Here is a 20,808-nt window from a genome sequence, read left to right as displayed (position 1 = left end):
CCCGAAGTACAATAAAACAGTGTCATGTGGATGGCCAGTGACGCTTGTGACAGGCTGTACCCTCACCACATCATACAAGACCTTCTCTGGGGCAAAGCATAGGTTTAGTAACAGCCTGAGTGAAACCGTGGTGGGGAAAGCATACTCATTACTGCCCTTTCGGCTGTCAGAACTGTGACCTTGAGAGGCTGGGCACAGTTAGCACAGCCTTGGATTTCAGATCTATCTTCTTTCAGTCCTCCTAGTGGTAAAAGGTCCCACCTGACTTCCTGCCTTATAGCAGGGGTTTGGGGCTGGTAGGTGGAGAGAGGTTCCATACGATGGAAGAAAAGAAAATGGGTCCTCTAGTGGCCCACATCTGTAATCCTAGCACTAAAGAGACTAAGGCAGGAGGACCACGAGCTCAAGGCTAGCCTGGGCTACATGGAAGAGGACTTGCCTAAGGTATACAGGCCCCGGGTTCCATCCCCAGCGTTTCCCTTCCAAACACAAATGGCAATGGGAATGTCTTATATGAAGTTTGGATGAATTTATTTCCATAGGATTTTCTGGCTTATTTGGGAGATGAGGACGACGAGGAGGAAGAAAAAACCCACAGTCTTTCATAGCTGCATTTATACAACATAACCAAACTGAAGATTTCTTTTAAAAATTATTGATTGAGTGATTTACTTTGTGTGTGCTCTTTCTCTGTCTCTCTGTTTCTCTCTCTCTGTTTCTCTCTGTGTTTCTCTCTCTCTCTGTGTGTGTTTCTCTCTCTGTTTTTCTCTCTGTGTTTCTGTGTGTTTCTCTCTCTCTCTCTCTCTCTCTCTCTCTCTCTCTCTCTCTCTCTCTCATGAGCGATAGTATAGCATTCACATAGAGGTCAGAAGACAAGCTTTTGGGGGGGGGGTGTTTCAGTTCTCTTCTTCTACCATGTGGGCTCCAGGGATTGAATTCAGATCATAAGACATGATCATGAACTCAGATCAAGATGGCAAGTGCTGAGCCATCTTGATGGCTCATGTCTTGGAGCTGTGTGTGTGTGTGCGTGTGTGCACGCGCACGCACAGGCATATATGAGTGTGCACATGTGAATGTAGAAGTCTGAAGCCTTGTTTTTTTGAGACAAGATCTCTCACTGGCCTGGAACTCACTGAATAAACTAGGCTGGGGGTGAACAGGCTAGGCTGGGGGTCAGTGATCTCTAGGGATCCTCTGCCCCTCACCATCGGGATTACAACTCCCTGCTACCATGCCTGGCTTAAAAAAAAAACACAGGTCCTCACACCTAAAGGTAAGTTCTTCACTGACTGAGCTGTCTCCCCACCCAGGAACTTCCTTCCAAGTCACTATGTACCTGGGAAGAATTAACTTCCCCACTGCCCACTCTTCCACAGCCTGCCTGCTGGCTATGGCTGTTAGAGTCTTGACTTCTCTTTTGACAAATGAGAATGGAAGAGTTCTAACTCAGGAGGTTGTTGTGAGGAAGAAGTGAAGTGGCATTCGGGGTACTGAGCAGTGCTGGCACAGGGTCCCCACCCTACAGGCTCCAGTTACCACAAACCTGACATCCTCATGTCCTGTCCAGTGGATTCTCCACTTGTTTCTTCTCTCTCGGGCAGAGAGCATCTCCCAGCAAAGTCAAAAAGGACTGAGTGTTCTCATTGCCTCCACAGCTTACAGGGCATCACGCTTCCTGTAATACTCTACCTCTGTCAATGAAAAGCAGTGCTTAGTCCTCAGCAGAGTTCCTGAAGGACACTGCAGCAGAAGTGTGGACTTGCTGAGCACAGCTGGGGGCCATGTCTCCGCTGTGCAAGAAAGAGCAAGACAGGGGCTAGAACTGCAGTCTGTGCAGACTTATGCCATGGACCGTCCAATTTCCTTACAGATTCTGGAATGTGGTTTCATCTTGAAATAAACATCTAGAAATCTTAATCGTCACACACATAAACTATTCTTTGATATAGCGAAGTCCCAAGCTGGTGCTTTGGGAAAGTGATTGTATATTGATGTTCTGGCCTCATCAAAGGGTTAATCTATTAAGTTATTAGAGGAGGGTGTGAAGCTTAGTTGAGGTCAATTCTTTAGGTCAGTGGAGACATGTCCTTGCTCCCTAGCCCAACTGGTCACTCACTGGCTTCCTTGCTCTTGCTACTTTCTGCCCACCCTGAAGAGAGCAGCCGTCTTCCACCCCACCCTTCTGCCATGATGTTCTGCCTCTCCCAGGCCCACAGACAGAGTGAAGGGTCCACAAGTTGAAACAAGTTATCCAAGTTAAACTTTTCTTCTTTAAGTTACCTGCACTCCAGTATTTTGTCACAGTGATGGAGAGTTAACACTACCAAACAAGGAACGGTGGCCTCATCACTGTTTTCAGTTCACTTCCAGACATGGCACATACCTGTTTCTGGTACCTAACTACTTAGTTTACAGAAGCAAACACAGCCTTGCTGTGGTGCTGAGGTGAAACATCGGCCATTATCCAGCTCTGCCTCTCTAGAGGAGGACGAGACATGCTCACACAGACAGGTAAAAACATGTCCTGTAACAAAGCTGTGTGGGTGTCAGGGAGCACCCCAACACTGACCTCATCGCCTGAGATGGAAGGAACCTCACCCACAATCAGCTTAAGGTTCCCAGAGGCACTGAGTGCTGGAAAGGCTCCCTGTGATAATTTAGAACAGAACGAGGCTGTAAATAAGAAAATGAGAATGCTGAATAAGCTGTGGTTTGTCCCAGCCCCCCTTAATTACTTGGCTACTTTGAGTTGGTGTCTAATGCCTTGAGATTTTCCCTTGATTGCTCTCTTCCTCCGTGCACATTTGTTTTTGTTGTAAAACCAACCTTATAATGTTGAGCATTGAAAAATACTGCATATAATCGTGTTCCTTTTCTATTGCTTTGACCAAACACCTCAGAAGTACAGCTTAATGAAGAGATGTGGGCTCATGGTTCTGTGGTTTCAGGCCAAGGCTGATCAGATCAGTACCTCTAGGCTTCTGGTAGCAGGCATGTATGGCAGAAGAGGCTGTTTACCTCATAGCCATGGAGCAGAAAGACCCAGAAGTTAGGGAATGAGGCATTAGCGTTCCCTTTGTAGGCTGGTTTCAGCGATCCACTTCCTCCAATAGGCCCATGTTCCCAGTGTCCACCATTCCCAACAGTCCACTGAGCTTCAGGTCCACTCCAACCCTCATCAGCCGAACACCTCTCAGTGGGTAGCTCTACCAATTGGGGTCTAATACATATAAGCCTTTGGGCGTATACTTCATACCCAAATCAAAACAGTAATAATACAGCTACTTTAATTTTTTGTAATGATTGTTTATACTTTGCTGAAATATCTTTAATTAAAAAATGGGGCTGGTGAGATGGCTCAGTGGGTAAGAGCACCCGACTGCTCTTCCGAAGGACCAAAGTTCAAATCCCAGCAACCACATGGTGGCTCACAACCACCCGTAATGAGATCTGATGCCCTCTTCTGGAGTGTCTGAAGACAGCTACAGTGTACTTACATATAATAAATAAATAAATCTTTTAAAAAAATGTATTTGTGTGTGGGAGAGGGTTGGGGGAGCAGTACATGCATGCATGCCACAGTATGTATCTGGAGGTCAGAAAGCAACTTTAGGAGTTGGTTCTTGCCTTCCACCGTGTAGGCACCAAGACTCACCAGGCTTGTTGGAAAATGTCCTTAGCCACAGAACCTCACTGACCCTCAAACACCCCTCTCACTGTTGCAATCACACTGTGTGTCTGCAGATATTTTTATGTAACTCTGACTGGCCTGCAACTCACTATGTAGAATAGACCTCACTGAGATCTGCTTGCTTCTGCCTTCCAAATGCTGGGATTAAAAGGTGTGTGTAAACACACACTATGTCTGCAGTTCTTTTTTAATAAAACATTTCTCTCACATTCTCATGCTCTTAATAACTACCAGTTGTGTTCTACAAATTTGAGAATTTAATTTAATTTAATTTTTCGCTTAATTACATTCTAGTGATTAGACATTCATGCTTCCAGACTGACTGTAGTGCTGGTGATGATAGCAATGTTTTGGTAGAATTGAAAATCCTTAAAGAGCCAGGCGTGGTGGCGCATGCCTTTAATCCCAGCAGTTGGGAGGCAGAGGCAGGCGGATTTCTGAGTTCGAGGCCAGCCTGGTTTACAAAGTGAGTTCCAGGACAGCCAGAGCTATACAGAGAAACCCTGTCTCGAAAAAACAAACAAACAAAAAAAGAAAATCCTTAAAGTTATTTCTTTGGAGCGGGATGGTCGAGGCAGAACTCTTCCTATTATGCAATTTTATTTCATTGTCACCCAAGTTACGGGTGTGAGGAATGATTTAGAAAGACAGAAAACCAGAGAACAGTGTAATATAATAACCAAGGGCATTTCCATGGAAGAGGAAAGCTCTGTGGCCCTGCCCTTCAGCCTAGACACTGTCCAAACACTGCCCATGCCCCAGATGTGCATGTCTGAAGATTGTTCACTGGTGGTGGCAATAATGGCCACAAGAGGAGTTGGCAGTCCCAAAGAGTGGCTCCCGTTGTAAGGAGGCCTGCGTGTGATGGTGGGAAGTATGCAGGGGTTGGACTCTTCCTTGACTGAGGCATGTCATATCTCTGGGTGGGTTCACTCGACCCGAAGAAGCCCAGTCTAAGCCCAGGCCAGTGGAAACTGCTTCCCTGCACAGCCTCGTGGAGTGGAAATGCTTCTTGAACAGGGACAGTGAGAATCAGGGATGCAATTGTGCACATTGTCTTGTTAGCCAGGACAGGCTTATGATGAAGCAAGCAAACTGTCAGGATGGGACCTGGGCACATGTGGAAGACCACACTTATCCTGTTTGGGACTTCAGGCTCACGTGATCCAAACCCTCACTCCACCAGAGAGTAAACTGGTATCAGGTGGCAAGAGTGACAAGGGAATGCCACACAGCTGATCACTGGTGGCGCTGAAGTGAGAACACAGTTCAAAGTCTTCAGTTTACTTTGCAACTAACTAACTAACTAACTAACTAACTCCTTGCCTATTAAGTGCGGGCAGGCAGGCCAAGCAGAAAGGGACTTTTCTGCAAAGGCACAGTGAGTCTGTTTGGCATCCAGTATTTCTCAGGAAACCTCACGTTTACTCCTTCAATTAAGATGCCTGCATTCCAGGACACTGGAGTCAGGCTGAAGGGCATCAGTGAGCGTTGTGTCCGGGGAGCACCATGGGATAGCATCGTGGGCAGGAAGAGTGCGATAACCAACAACTGCATCCTCCATCCTCCATCCTCCAGCCAGGAGACTGGGTAGATGGAAGTCAGCAGGTACATTCTAGAGCTGCAGTCACATGGGGTGTGTGTCTGTGACTTTCATTACAGGAGGACCTCAAAGAGCCAACTGTACCGGGTCCCTGGTGACAGGTGCACTATTTCACTCTCTCATTTCTTAAAATAAAATTATTTACTTGGTGTGTGCCCGCCCATGCTCACATGTGCATTTCCCCCTGTGAACGTGGGTATGTGCATGCCATGGCTTGCATATGGAGGTCAGGCTCCATGGTCTCCATCCACCTTGAGACAGGGTTTCTTTTGTTTCTGCTGCTGTGCTGCCCTCTTCAGGCCAGAGAACTGACAGGCTTCTCTTTGGTTCTCCTACATCTCACAGTAGGGTACTGGGACTACAGACGTATACAACTGCATCTGGTTTGCATGTTGGGTTCCAGACATCAAACTCCAGTCGTCACTTGTAAGCACTTTTACCTGCTAAGCCATGAAACTCAGACCAAAGCAAACTGTGCTAAATAAAAAGAAACTATCTTAATTCCATTTATCCATCACGTCAAAGACAGCAATACACGCAGAGAACTGGCTAAGAACTCATTAAAAGATGACTTGGTCAGTCATTCACTAGTGCTGAGGGTTCAAATCCCAGGGCTTCTGGCAGCTGTGTGACCTTATACAAGTGACTTAGCTTTTCTGTTGTTGAGTTTCCCATCTGTAAGCAGGCTGGTTAAATAATGCTCCTCCTGTAGGGTTATTTGAGCAAGCAGGTTAAATAAATTAATATAAAGCTCTTACCCAGTATCCATGCGCAGTTAGGGCCCCAGAAACAGCGACTCCCATTACCTCATCAGTCTGTTTTCCTCTGGTGCTGCCTCAGTGGAAGCAGGAGTTAGGGCAGGCAGAAGCAGAGATGTCCTGTGCTACCCTTCCCAACCTTAAGTATATAGCCAAGACAACACCACCCCTTCACACAGCCCAGACACAAGAGGCCACGTGCAATGCTAAGTGCTGAGGGATGAACCAGCATCCATATCTGTAACTGTCTTCTTTATTTTGTAAAGGGGCCTCGTATCCAGGAAAGCAGGTGTACTGGCTGGTTGTATATGTTAACTTGACACAGGCTGGAGTTATCACAGAGAAAGGAGCTTCAGTTGAGGAAGTGCCTCCATGAGATCCAGCTGTAAGGCATTTTCTCAATTAGTGATCAAGGGGAAAGGCCCCTTGTGGGTGGTATTATCTCTGGGCTGGTAGTCTTGGGTTCTATAAGCAAGCAAGCTGAGCAAGCCAGGGGAAGCAAGCCAGCAAGTAACATCCCTCCATGGCCTTTGTATCAGCTCCTGCCTCCTGACTTGCTTGAGTTCCAGTCCTGACATCCTTTAGTGATGAACAGCAGTTTGGAGGTTTAAGCTTAAGAATAAACCCTTTCCTCCCCAACTTGCTTCTTGGTCATGATGTTTGTGCAGGAATAGAAACCCTGACTAAGACAGCAGGGCATGGGCTGGACAGACAAGAGGCTTTCCATATCAGAATCCATGGCTGAAGTTCGCTTCTGTTTATCAGCAAGTGGTTCTCTTTCTAGCACTTCTTTCTCCCACTCATAACACTGTAGCTCTGACTCCTGCCTGTAATACAAAGATATGAGAACCTGGAGGAGGGAGATGAGACTGGAACAAGAAGGAGGAAGTGGCTGGGCTAACTCCTGGAAATTGACTTCCTTCCACTGCACAGGTGGCCAGCTGGCCTTACATGTGACGTCACCACCAGCAGCCTGGGTACAGGAAAAGCAAGTTCACAAGCTACTAAACCCGCAGGATGGGCCAGATGCCTGCTGTGGCATTTAGATGTTCAATCAAGTGTTTCATTAGGTGACGTGTAAGGCTCTGATTCCTGCTACTGTGATGTGCTTGCTTACTAGGAAGGGTCTAAGGTCTCACTATACTGGGCTCAACTTTATGATCCTTCTGTCTTAGCCTCTGGGGTTCTGGGAATACAGGTATAGGCCAACACAACCAGCCAAGAGGACTCATTAGTAGCCAACAAACTCTTGTGCCTGCCCCAAGTAGTCCAGTGATTCGCACATCTTCATCATAAACTGACTTCCGGTACATCTTCTCTAATCTCCTCCCCCATGGCACATTTTAGCCACGTGATATGCTGTAATTCTGTTTCAGTTCCAAAGGACCACAGTCAGATCTAAGCTTCCTACCACCCCTGGCAGTATTTGTCTCCCCAGTGCTGCTGCCCTATTTGAGGGTGCTCTGTCTCCTCACATCTGGTAGTTCTCTCCTTGCCGCTACATCCAGAACCCCTCTGTCTGTCTCACCATCGGTCCTTCCATACATGGTACAGTTTTCAGTTCAGCAAGTCACGGGTCTAACAGTGGATTCTTTTCATTCACCTGTCCCAGAGACCATCTTAACCTGTGCAATGACTTCTCCTTTGTTATTTTTTCTTTTGATCCTCCTATGAAAGAAGAGGTCACCATTGGAGCGGCTTCCCTCTAAAACACACGAGGCAGTGGCCCTGTAGGACTTCCACCATGGCCCCTGATTCCTGAAATCAGCCCATGAACAGAGTCAAGAAGCTAGTTTGCTTACCCGTGCTGCTGTTGTACTTTCTCTTATTTCTTGGATTCCCACCATCCTGTCCTCCAAGAGCCCAGGAGCCTCCTCTGTGGGCATCCAAGTTAGCCTCTTTACCACACTAGCATCCTCCCCACATGCATCATATCACTGTACCACTAAGCTGGCCAAGGATCAGGAGGTTCAGAGCAAAATCCAAGTGTTGCACACTCTGCCCCCCCCCCTCCAGCAGACCAGGCAGACCTTCTCCTACAGCTTCCCTCACCACCCCACCCCTTTGTCTCAGCTGCCAACTCCATGCAGACATTCCATGGACACTTGCCTGCCAGGGAAGGGGATGGGTGATCTGCAGATCTTCACTCTCTCCTCTCCTCCCCAGTGTCATCCGCAGCTCCTTGGGAGGCCGCCAGCTGTGGCCTCTCCTCGTGGACCCTCTCACGCACCCTATCCTAGGCAATCTCTATTATTTAGTGTCAGCTCCTAATACCAAGAAACACCTTATTTCTACCTAGAACACCCAGAGGCCACATCTGGAAGGATCCCAGAAGCATTTCTTACCAGGCAACCCATACTCTAAGAATAAAAAGAAGGCAACAGAAACTATAGAGCAAAGCACCCACCCAACTAAGACAAGACCAGATATCAGAACATAGAATTACAATCCTCCCAAACCTAGGTGCCTAGATGCCAGCCCCAAAACGTAATCAGTAACAGCCAGAATAATATGTTTCTGCTGGAGTCCAGCAACCGCACAAGACAAAGACTCCAAAATAGCCTTTATGAGTATATTAGAGGTCCACAAAGAATAAATGAGTGGATCCTTGAAAGAAATCTATGAAAACAGAAACAAACAGTGAATGAAATGAAGAGGACGGTTCAAGACGTGCAAGTGGAAACACATGCTAGAGAGAAAGCCAACACTGATCAAAATCTGGAAAAGGAAAGTTTAGGAACCATAGAGACAACAGAATATGAGAGGTGAAAGAGAGGATCTCAGGCATCAGAGACAAGATCGAAGAACTGGATACCTGGTCACAGAAAATGTTAAATTAAAAAAAAATCCAGGCCCCAAACATCCAGGAAATCTGGGACACCATGAAAAGACCATATCTATAAACAATAGGAATAGAGGAAGGAGGGAGGGAGAAGAAACTCACATCAAAGGCACAGGAAATATTATCAGAAAATGGTATCGACAACAACCACAAAATCATAGAAGAAATTTCCCCAGCCTAAAGAAGGAAGGTACAAGCACCATTCAGAACACCAAATAGACATAATAATTAAAACACTAAATGTACAAAAGAAAGAAAGATTATAAAAAAGTTTAAGGGAAAAAGGCCAAATAACATACAAAGGCAGACCTATAACACTTGGCTTTTCTTTTCTTTTCTTTTTCTTTTTTCCCAAGACAGGGTATACTTGGCTTTTCAATGGAGACTTTAAAAGTCAGAAGGGCTTGGATAGATGTTCTACAAACTTTGAGAGAGCAGAGATGCCAGCCTAGACTAATATACTCAGTAAAACTTTCAATCACAATAGATGGAAAAAAAAATCCCAAGATAAAACAAAATTTAAGCAGTATGTATCTACAATGCCAGCCCTATAGAAGGCACTAGAAGGAAAACTTCAACTTGAAGGTTAGCACTCAAGAAATCATAAGAAATAAATATCAGACCAACAAGTTAAAAGGAGGAAGGGAAAACCCACACTACAACCACAAACTAACAGGAATCAACAAACACTGCTCATTGATAACTCTCAACTTCAGTGGTCTCAACTCACCAATAAAAAGACACAAACTACCAAACCCAGACATTATTGCATATGCCAGCAAGATTATGCTGAAAGGACCTTGATATAGCTGTCTCATGTGAGGCTATGCCAGTGCCTGGTAAATACAGAAGTGGACGCTCACAGTCAGCTATTGGATGGAACACAGGGCCCCCAATGGAGGAGCTAGAGAAAGTACCCAAGGAGCTGAAGGGGTCTGCAACCCTATAGGTGGAACTAACCAGCACCCCCAGAACTTGTGTCTCTAGCTGCATATGTAGCAGAAGATGGCCTAGTCAGCCATCATTGGGAATTGCAAACTTTATATGCCCCAGTATAGGGGAACGCCAGGGCCAAGAAGTGGGAGTGGGTGGGTAGGAGAGCAGGGTGGGGGGAGGGTTTAGGGAACTTTCGGGATAGCATTTGAAATGTAAATAAAGAAAATGTCTAAAAAAAATAAAAGACACAAACTAACAATAGATTTGAATACAGGATTCATCCTTCTGCTGAATCCAAGAAACAGACCTTAACATTAAGGATAGACATCACCTCAGGGTAAAAGGATGGATAAAGATATTCCAAGCAAACAGAATTAAGAAGTAAGCTGATCTAACCAGTTTAATATGTGACAAGAGACTTCAAAACACAACTAATCAGAAGAGACAATTACTACATATTCATCAAAGAACTCTATCAGGAAGGTATTATAATTCTTAACATCTATGTACCAAATACAAAAGGTACCCTAACTCTTAACAGAAACACTATTGCATCTTAAATCACTTATGACTTTCACACACTGATAGTGGGAGACTTCAATACTCGACTGCACTTAGCAAAAGATTCACCCAAGCAAAACTAAACAGAAACGCTGGAGCTAAATGCGGATGTTATAAACCAAATGGACCTAACAGATATTTACAGAAATGTTTACCCAAACACAAAAGAATATAGCGTCTTCTCAGCAGCTCATCGAACTTTCCTCAAAATTGACCACATACTTGGACACAAGACACTTTTCAACAGATACAAGAAAACTAGAAGAATACCCTGTATCCTCTCTGACCACCACAGAGAAAGCTGGATATCAAGCACAGCAGAAACAACAGAAAACGTACAAAGTCCTGGGAAATGATCAGCTCACCACTGAGTGAAAAGCGAGTCAAGACAGAAATCAGGACAGAAATGTAAAACATCCTAGAACTGAATGAAATGAAGATACAATATATAGAGAACTTAAGGGACACAGTAAAGGTGGTTCTAAGAGGCAAGTTCATAGCACTAAGCTCCTACAGAAAGGAATTGGAGAGATCTCATATTAGTTACTTAACAGTAAACCTTAAACACATTAGACCAAAAAGAAGAAATAACACTCCAAAGGAGTAGGTGGCTAGAAATAATCAAACTCAGGGCTGAAATCAATAAAACAGAAACAATGTAATAAATACAATACAATACAATACAATACAATACAATACAATACAAAACAATATAATACAATGCAATGCAATGCAACGCAACACAACACAACACAACATAATACAAAGAACGAGTGAAACAGAGAATTTTTTCTTCGAGAAAATCAGTAAGATTGATAAAACCTTAGCCAAATTAGCAAAAAGGTGGAGAGAGAATGCCCAAATTAACAAAGTTTGAGATGAGAAATAGAAACACCAGGAAATCCAAAGAATTATGAGGACATATGTTAAAAGCCTCTACTCCATCAAACAGGAAAATCTAAAAGAAATGGATACTTTTCTCTACATATACCACCTACCAAAGTTAAAGCATTAAACAAGCCTATAACCCCTAGTGAAATAGAAGCAGTCATTAAAAGTCTCAACCAAAAAAAGCCCAGAGCCAGATGGTTTTTGCACAATGCTACCAGACTGTCAAAGAGAGTTAATGCCAATATTCCTCAAATTATTTCATAAAATGGAAACATAAGGAACACTGTCCTACTTTTTTATGAGGTCAGTTACTCAGATACCTAAACTACATAAAGACCCCAAAAGGAAGAGAATTACAGACCAATTTCCCTTATGAACATGGATGCAAAGATTTTCAATAAAATGCTTGCAAAACAAATCCAAGAACAAATCAAGAGCTCATTATGATCAAGTTGGAAATTGATCATCCCAGAAATTCAGCAACGGTCGGACACTCCTAAATCGATAAGTGCAATCCACCATATGAGCAGAGTTAAAGACAAAACCATCTTAAAGATAATAATCAACTCATTAGATGAGGTAAAGGCCTTTGCAAAAGTCAACACCCCTTTATAAAGATCCTGGAGAGATTAGGGATATAAAGGACATGCCTCAACATAATAAAGGCAATTTACAGCAAGCCCATAGTCAACATCAACTTTAAATGGGGAGAAACAAAGCGTTTCCACTAACAAGAAACAATCTTTCCAGGAATAAGAAAAGCTTGCCTACTCTCTCCATATCTACTCAATACAGTACTTGAAAGGCTTAGCTAGAGCAGCAAGACAACTGAAGGAGATCAAGGGGCTACAAATTGGAAGGGAAGAAGTAAAAGTATCTTTATGTGCAGATGATATGATGGTATACATAAATCCCACGAGAAACTTCTACAGCTGATAAACACTTTCAGTGAAGTAGCAGAATGCAAAATTAACCCACAAAAATCAATAGCCTTCCTATAAACAAATGACAAACATCCTGAGAAACAGATCAGGGAAACAACACTTTTCACAATAGCCTCAAATGTATATGTATATGTATATGTATATGTATATGTATATGTATATGTATATGTATATGTATATGTATATGTATACACACACTATCCTGGGGGTAATTCTAGCCAAGCAGGTGAAAGACTTGTGATGATAAAAACTTCAAGTCTTGGAAAAAAAGAAATTGAAGAAGATTCAGAAGACGGAAAGATCTCCCATGTTCATGGGTCAGTAGGATTAACACAGTGAAAATGGCCATCCTACCAAAAGCAATCTACAGATTCAGTGTAATCCCCATCAAAATTTCAGCACAATTCTTCAAAGAATGTGAAAGGACAATTTCCAGCTTCCTATGGAAAACCACTAAACCCAGGGTAGCTAAAACACTCCTGAATGCTAAAAGAACTGCTGAAAGCATCACCATCCCTGATCTCAAATTTTACTTCAGAGCTATAGTAATAAAAATAGCATGGTACTGACACAAAAACAGACACACTGATCAATGGAATAGAATTGAAGACCAAAAAAAATAAGTCCACACATCTATGGACACCTGATTTTTTACTTCATCATGTTTGACCAGTTTGACCATGAAGAAGAATGTAAATTGGTCCATACTTATCACCCTGCGTGAAACTCTATTCCAAATGGATCCAAACCTCCACATAGGACCAGAGAGATTGAATCTGATGGAAAAGAAAGTAGGAAAGTCCTCAACGCATTGGCACAGGAAAAGTCTTTCTGAAGAGAACACCAATAGCACAGGCAGTAAGAACAATTAATAAATGGGACCTCATGAAATTGAAAAGCTTCTATGCAGCAAAGGATACCATCATTTGGACAAAGCAGCAGGCTATAGAATTGGAAAAGAGTTTTACATATCCAATAGGAGGCTAGTATCCAAAACATATAAAGAACTAAAAAACTGGACAAGGAAAGAAGCCAACTTTAAAAATGAGGTACAGATCTAAATTCTCAAAAGAGGACTTAAAGAAATGGTTAACATTCTCATTCATCAGGGAAATGTAAATCAAAACTTCTTAGAGATTTCATCTTACTCTTGTTAGAATGGCAAGATCAATAAAACAAATGTTAGTGTATGCTGGTGAGCGGACACTCATCTATTGCCCATTGGACTGCAAACTTGTACAGCTACTAAAGTATGTGAGTTCCTCAGAGAGATAGGAATTCATTTACTTCAAGATCCAGCGTATACCCAAAGATTGCTTCACTCTACTGCAGAGAGACTTGCTCAACCATGTTCCCGGCTGCTCTATGCATAATAGCCAGAAACTGGAAACAATCTAGATGCTTGTCAACAGATGAATGGATAAAGTGAGCGTGGGACATTTATACAATGGAATCTCTCTAACCTATTAAAAATCATGAAGTTTGGAGGTACACAAATGAAACTAGAAGAAGCCAGTGTTTCAGACCCAGAAAGGCAACTGTAGTATGAATTCACTTATGTGTAGATGTTCACTGTTAAGTCATTGACAAGCAAATACAACAATCAGTAATCATAAAACCAATAATCACAGAGGTTAGGTAGTAAGAGACTGGAAAAAGATAGATCTTCCTAGGAAGGAGACATAAAATTGGCTATTAATAAAAGGGGGCATTGAAGTGGGAGGATCAAGCAGGGAGGGAAGAGTGAAGAGGGGCAAGGGAGGGAATACAAGGAGGGACAGTTAAAACTAAGGGCCACTTGAGGGGCTTTGTGGAAGCCGACTACAGTAGAAGCTTCCTGTAATATAGAGATAGATGAAGGGGATCTAAGTGAAATCACCAAACGAAGCCTCCGGTACTGGAAATAGGTTACATCTAATTGAACTGTTGGCCAAAAGGGTCTCCCAAACAACTCCTGTTGTTGCCACGTCTACTGGCTCCACAAACTGATGGTAAGACTATCGCTGAGGACAACACCTATAGAACCCATTGACACAGCATAGAAGTGGAGCTGGGGCCTCTCCAGAGCCTTCAACCCTGCAGACTAGTATTCACAATGCTGGGGATGGGGGGGGAGGGGTACTCTGCATGCTACTAAAGGAGAAAGGTAAATACCAACCCGGCTGTAAACCCTTCACTGTACAAGAGGGACCTACCTGCAAGATGTGCTGGTACAGGGAGAGTAGTGGCAGTAAGCTGATGGAAGTAACCAATACACGATTTGTGTCAAGGTCTACTCCATGAGGTGAACCCATACCCAAAGCTGCTTGGGTGGCCAAGAACCTGAGCCTACATAGATCAGGGACCTAGGGGAAGACCAAATACTACTGCTCTGCTAAAGGAACATAGTGATAAAAGGCTTCCTAATGACATTCTCTCATACTGTAGATTAGTGTCTTGCTCAGCCATCATCAGAGAAGCTTCCTCCTTCAGCAGGTGAGAACAAATAGAGACCCACAACTGGAAAATATGCAGAGGAGAGACCTCAGAGCACTCTGCCCTAAATGGGATGTCTCCATCAAATCCATCCCCCCAGGGCTCAATGAACTGTGGAAGAAGAGGCAGAAAGAGTGTCAGAGCCAGAGGGCTGGAGGACACCAAGGAATCAAGGCCTTCTAGGCACAACAGGGCTGGAGCAACAGTGAACTCACAGAGACTAAGGCAGCATGGTCGGGCCTGCTTGGGTCCTAGAACTGAAAGAAGCAGACACATGTCCCCATCCCTAGCCCAGAGGCTATCTCCAACTGAGGGCCACTTGCAAATGAAAAGTTGGTTTTCTCCATGGGATTCTGGCTGGGGAAACCCCTCATAAGAGTAGGCCCCACGCCCTGCAGTAGATGCCAACAGAAAACAAACTCAGTGAGATCTTTGGAGGTTCTTTGTCTCATAATGTTAAGTCAACTTATTTTTTACCTATTTTACAGTTCCTTTGCATATTAGTTTCCTGTTGGTTTTTTTGTTTTTGTTTTTGTTCTTTGGAATTTCTATGTGTGCAAATGTGTCTCCGTGTCGATATGGGTTTCTTGTTCTTTACCTTGGCTCTTTTTGTTTTGTTGTTTTGTCCTATACTAATTTTAAAAAAATCTTATATTATTTAATAGTATTCCTTAGATGCCTGTTTGCTTTCTAGCAAGAGACAGAAAGGGTGTGGTTCTGAATAGAGGGGAGGTGGGGGAAACTGGGAGGAGTAGGGGAGAGAAAACTTTTTTTAGACCGTATTGCATGAAAAATATCTATTTTCAAAAAAAGGAAAAAAATGCAAGTGTCTCATGGCAGTACCTGTCCTGGCTGCTCTTTTGTCAACTTGACAAACTAGAGTTGTCTGAATGGAGGAAACCTTAACTGAGAAAATGCCTCCATGACATCAGGCTGTAGATGAGCCATAGCAGCACTCCTCTATGGCCTCTGCATCAGCTCCTGCCTTCAGGCTCCTTCAGGCTCCTGACCCAATTGAATTCCCGTCCTGACTTCCTTTGATGATGAACATCAATATGGAAGTATAAGCCAGATAAATTCTTTCCTTTCCAACTTGCATTTTGGTCAGGGTGTTTCATCATAGTGATAAAACCTCAACGAAGACAGTCCCCATGTCAGATAATTCATATGTCAGAACAGGAGTGGCTATCTGAGAAAACTCTCATTAGGTAATGTAGAGGCAGATTAATTTTCACATCCTCCTGTGTTAGCTTTCCATAGCTGTGACGAAGGACCAAACATAGGAGGGGAGGTTTCTTTTGGCTCACAGTTGGAATTCATGGTCCTGGAGCCTGTTTCTGGGCACCCGAAGCAGAACATTTCTAGGGGTGCAGCTGTTCACCTTATGGTGACAGAGGAGGGGGAAGGGGTTGGGTACATAATGTAGCCAAGACTCATCTTTTTCACCTACATTCTTCTTGCTAAGTTCCCATCCCCTCCCAATAGCCAGGCTTCTCTCATTGCAAAGTTTTGCTTGGTTTTTTGTTTGAAATAGGCTCCCAAGTATCCCAGGCTGGCCTCAAGCTACTCAAGCAACTCCCACTGTAGTTAAGAATGACCTTGAATGCTAGACTTTCCAGCCTCTACTTTTGAATCTCAGGCATGCACTTTCACACCCAACTTTATAACCTTCTTTTGAGAAATAACTCAGGAATCCAATGAGACCCATCCTAACCCTTTCCAAGGGTGTGTCCCAGTGACCTATGGATCTCCTCGTGGACCTCGACTCTTAAAGGGCCTGAACTTCGTGACAGCTCCACCTTCCACGGGGTTGGGAGGAAAGCCACACCCCAACCATGATAATTGGTAAATAGCTTAGTCTCATACCCAGACCTGAAAAAGTAATTAAAAGATAACTGGACCTTTATTATGCCCACTACTGATTCAGTTGATTCGGAAGTGGGACACTGAGGTATACATACATCTACAACCCCATCTTACTCAGAGGCTGAAGCAGGATCAAAACTTCAAAACCAGACCGCGGCTATATAGTGAGACTCCTGTATGACATGTTTAAGTATAAGATTGTGTCTATGACATAGTACTTACCCACTCCTGCCCTCCCTCTGAAACATTTTCAATTGATTCAGGAGGATATGAAAACAGCCTTACATCTGGACTTTATGACCAAATGTGCAATTAAGCTGCTATGCAAATGTGAACCAAGTGCCTACTTTGTATACTTGTCACATGCACAATAGATTGTAGCAGGAAATGGCCCCATAAATCCTGTATCCCTCTAGCCTGTGTGATGTGTCAGGGCTATGGAGCAGTTGTGCGCATTAAGCCAGAGCAGCTCCGTAAGTATTTGCAGAGCAGGGCTTGTCCTCTCTTGCTCCTGGGAACTCTTCCACTATCACATGAACGAGCTCAGGCAAGCAAGCTAGAAGCATGTGGTCCAGCCAGCAGCCAGCACCTGCCAAGGAGCTACAGAACAGCTAGACTCTGGATCCATGGAGTTGTAACTGCACAAACAAGTATATGAGAGAGCCCAGATTTCTGACCTACATAATCAGGAGCCAATTACGACTGGTTGTGGTTTGAAGGCACTAAAATTTCAGAGTACTTTGTTACCCCAGTAAAGGGTAAATGAAGTAGTCCAAACACAGTAAGGATGAATGACCCTTGAAAGAAACAGACTCGTGAGGATGAAACAACTTACGTATAGCAAAAGCTTCTCTCACGCTGGTGGCATAATCTGCAGAAATCAGGACCTTGACAGGGCTGAGGAACCCACCACACCTGTCCCCAGGATATTGATTGCTGGAACACACATCTCTCCTTGTGGCTACCATTCAAAAAAGGCGGAGCTATATGGCGGTATTTTCTTTTAAGTATTACAGATCTGGCAGAGCCCAGGGAGAACTGGTCACAGAAAGAGCTACAAAAACTATGGACCCATCTGTTTGGGAAGGAGACAAAAAGCCTTCAGGATGGTCGCTGCAGATGGAATGTACCTGACCAGATGGCTAGAACTTCAAGCATCTGTCCCACTGTGCAGAATGAGGCAAAGCTTCAGTTTCTCTTGATGACACTCCAGGTGTGCACAGTTTGTAACCTGCTGTATGAATTGGCAGCATCAAAGGATGTAAGACCAGGGGAAAGACAGAGATAATGTTGGAAAGGAAAAATCAGGGATGTGGGAAGTAAGAATTTCTTGGCTCTGACATAGTACTTAGTACTATGACTTAGTGTGTGTGTGTGTTTAGAATTAACTATGTAGAGCAGGCCTCTTCATTTCCTTGCCAATCAACCTTAATACATGCATCATGCTGTTGTAACTAACTCATTTTCAATTTTTAGGTATGTTCAACTGTCCTTTCCAAAGAGGGATAACTGGTCTACCTACCTTATAGCTGTAACGAGAGGCAATGTTCCACCCTACCTGACATGTTCAAAGAGGGTCCCTGATCTACCCCACCTCACATGCTTTGTTAATAGGTTAACTCTGTACACCCCTTCTTGTTTGGTGGGCTGTCTTCCTCCTGTGAACCTAGGAGGACCTTTGTGTCCTTGCCACTAACCTGATAGAGTGGAAGTGACTGTGTGTGACTTGTGAGCTGAGAGCATAAAACCCAAGCACTGTTGCCTTGTTCTCTTGGGAGAACCTCACTGAGCACAGTCTCTGCAGTTAGGAAGCTGCCACTCAGACGTTACTGGGACATGTCTTAGTTTCTTTTCTCTTTGCTGTGATAAAATGCTCTAACAAGGAGATTAAGGGTGGAAGGGTTCATTTTGGCTGACAGGTCTGAGTTATAGTCTCTCATGACTGAGGAATCAAGGTAGCAGGATTTGTGACAGCTGGGCACAGAGCCTCACAGTCAGGAACAGAGGGGACTTAGTTCTTGCTGCTGTTCAGCCCTTTCTTTTCTTTACATATGTAGTCCAGGATCCCAGCCAAGGAGTGGTGCTGCCCACAGTGAGTGGGTCTTCCTTCATCGATGAACATAATCAAGGTATTTCCCCGGAGGCATGCCACCCAGAAGTGATTCTAGAGTCTATCAAGTTAATACCAGTAATCTTCACAGTAGGTGTTCTGGCAAAGAAATCCCGCTGAGTGAGGTTCACACTGACCACCAACATCAACCAGCAGACAAGAGTGAAGGCTCAGGCAACTCCCACCTGAACCTGTACATCACCCAGCTCCAACTGAAGTGCAAGGAGAAAAGATGAGCAAGCAGCCTGTAGCCCAATGTGGAAATAACACAAAGACCACTGTCACTGAAATCACTAAGTCTGAGGTGCTTTGCTACACAGCAGAAATAATTAGAAGACCATAAAACATTGTTACATTAGTGAAGATATTGACTCTACCCAGACAGCTAGGCAGCAACATATATTGGCCATAAATGAATAAAGTAGGTAAATTTTGGGCTAATTTTTTTTTTCTTTTAGAGACAGGATCTCACTGTATAGCCCAAGTAGGCCTCAGACTCTCAAACCTACCTCAGCTTCCAGATCTGAAACGACAGGCATCTGTTAACATGGAACAGTCTTTAAAAGTCAAAGGGGGGCTGGAGAAATGGCTCAGGGGTCAAGAGCACTGACTGCTCTTCCAGAGGTCCTGAGTTCAATTCCCAGCAACCACATGATGGCTTGTCTGATGCCCTCTTCTGGTGTGTCTGAAGAGAGGAACAATGTACTCAAATATATGGAACAAATAAATCTTTTAAAAAAGTCAAAAGAGATGAATGATAATTACATGGAATAAGACAACAGATTACAAAACATAATATACAGCAAATAATTAAGGAATGTTACTTATCTGTAGCTAAGTAAACATTAAAAATCGCACATATTTTTCAAACATTCATAAAGTCTAATCAACTATAAAGGTCAATCAGAAGGATGATAGGATCCCTAGCACCTGTGCGTGCACAGAAGCGAGGGCATGGCTGCACATTCCCGGAACCCCTGCACTGGGGAGCTGCTCTCGACCATAGCTGGGATGTAACTAGCTGTTTGAAGTTCTTGCCTTGACTTGCCCACAGTGACTGGCTGTAACTGAAATTGTAAGTTGAAATAAACCCCTTCTTTCCTAACACACTTTTGTTGGGTTTCTTATCACAGCTACAGAAAGAAAACAAGCACACAGCCTAACCTCAAATTCACAAAATCCTTCTTTTGAAACTACTGTAGCACGAGCTGCTGGCGTGGGAACACATACACTACGAGGCTCATCTGCTTGCTTCTGAGACTCTCTACCTCCATTTGCAGACACTAGCTACCACCCCCAGGAACTCTCCCTGCCTCCCAAGAGAAGAAACTGGCCCATACCTGCTGTAATAAATCTCACGCACACTCCCAGAATAGTCTGATTCATATCTTGGCATGGCCTCTTTTCAGGCAAGGCACAATCTGTGACATGTAGGCTAACCAGTACACAGAAGGACATTTCTAGTAGTCTGTTTAAACTTTTAAAATAAACCAAGGAACAGTTCCCAAGGCTCTTAATGAGCACCTCCTGCCCAATTTTCTAGCAACAAAAACAAAAAAGAATGCAACAATGAAAAACTATAGATCAGATGACATTTCATATGGGTAGTGTAAAAAAATCCTGGATCAAATATTAGTTGAATAAAACTACATGAAAGGTTGCTTGAGCATCCAAAACAGTAGTTTCTCTTATACCACAGCCTCTCCTTTCACAAGGCCAATGTTGGTATTACTATTGTTTAGCTTACTGAGTGACAACTACGTGCCTGGCGATGTTTGGTGTTTTCATTGGATGGTTAAAGAGTGTCTCCATTAGGTGACAATCATGCCAAACCAAACAAGGATGCTGAGGAGGAAGTGTTATAGGCAGAAGAGCCCATAACAGGAAGGCAAGTGAGGGCAGGTGACAGAAGGGCTAGAGAAGGAAGTGGGAGGGGTGTGTTCATGCCTGTGTGTTATGGAGCCTTTAGGTCATGCTAAGGACTTAAGCTTTGGCATTGAGACACAGGATTGGGCTCAGTGGAGGAACAGCAGTGATTGTTAGCTTGACCCATCAACTTTAGAAAAAAATTCATTTTAGTCTTATATAAGACATTTACAAAATTTAGAGGAGTTACTCAACCATGGCA

Source organism: Mus musculus, chromosome 6, assembly GCF_000001635.26.
Source record: "Mus musculus strain C57BL/6J chromosome 6, GRCm38.p6 C57BL/6J".
NCBI classification, from domain to species: domain Eukaryota; kingdom Metazoa; phylum Chordata; class Mammalia; order Rodentia; family Muridae; genus Mus; species Mus musculus.
This window is presented reverse-complemented; position numbering follows the sequence as displayed.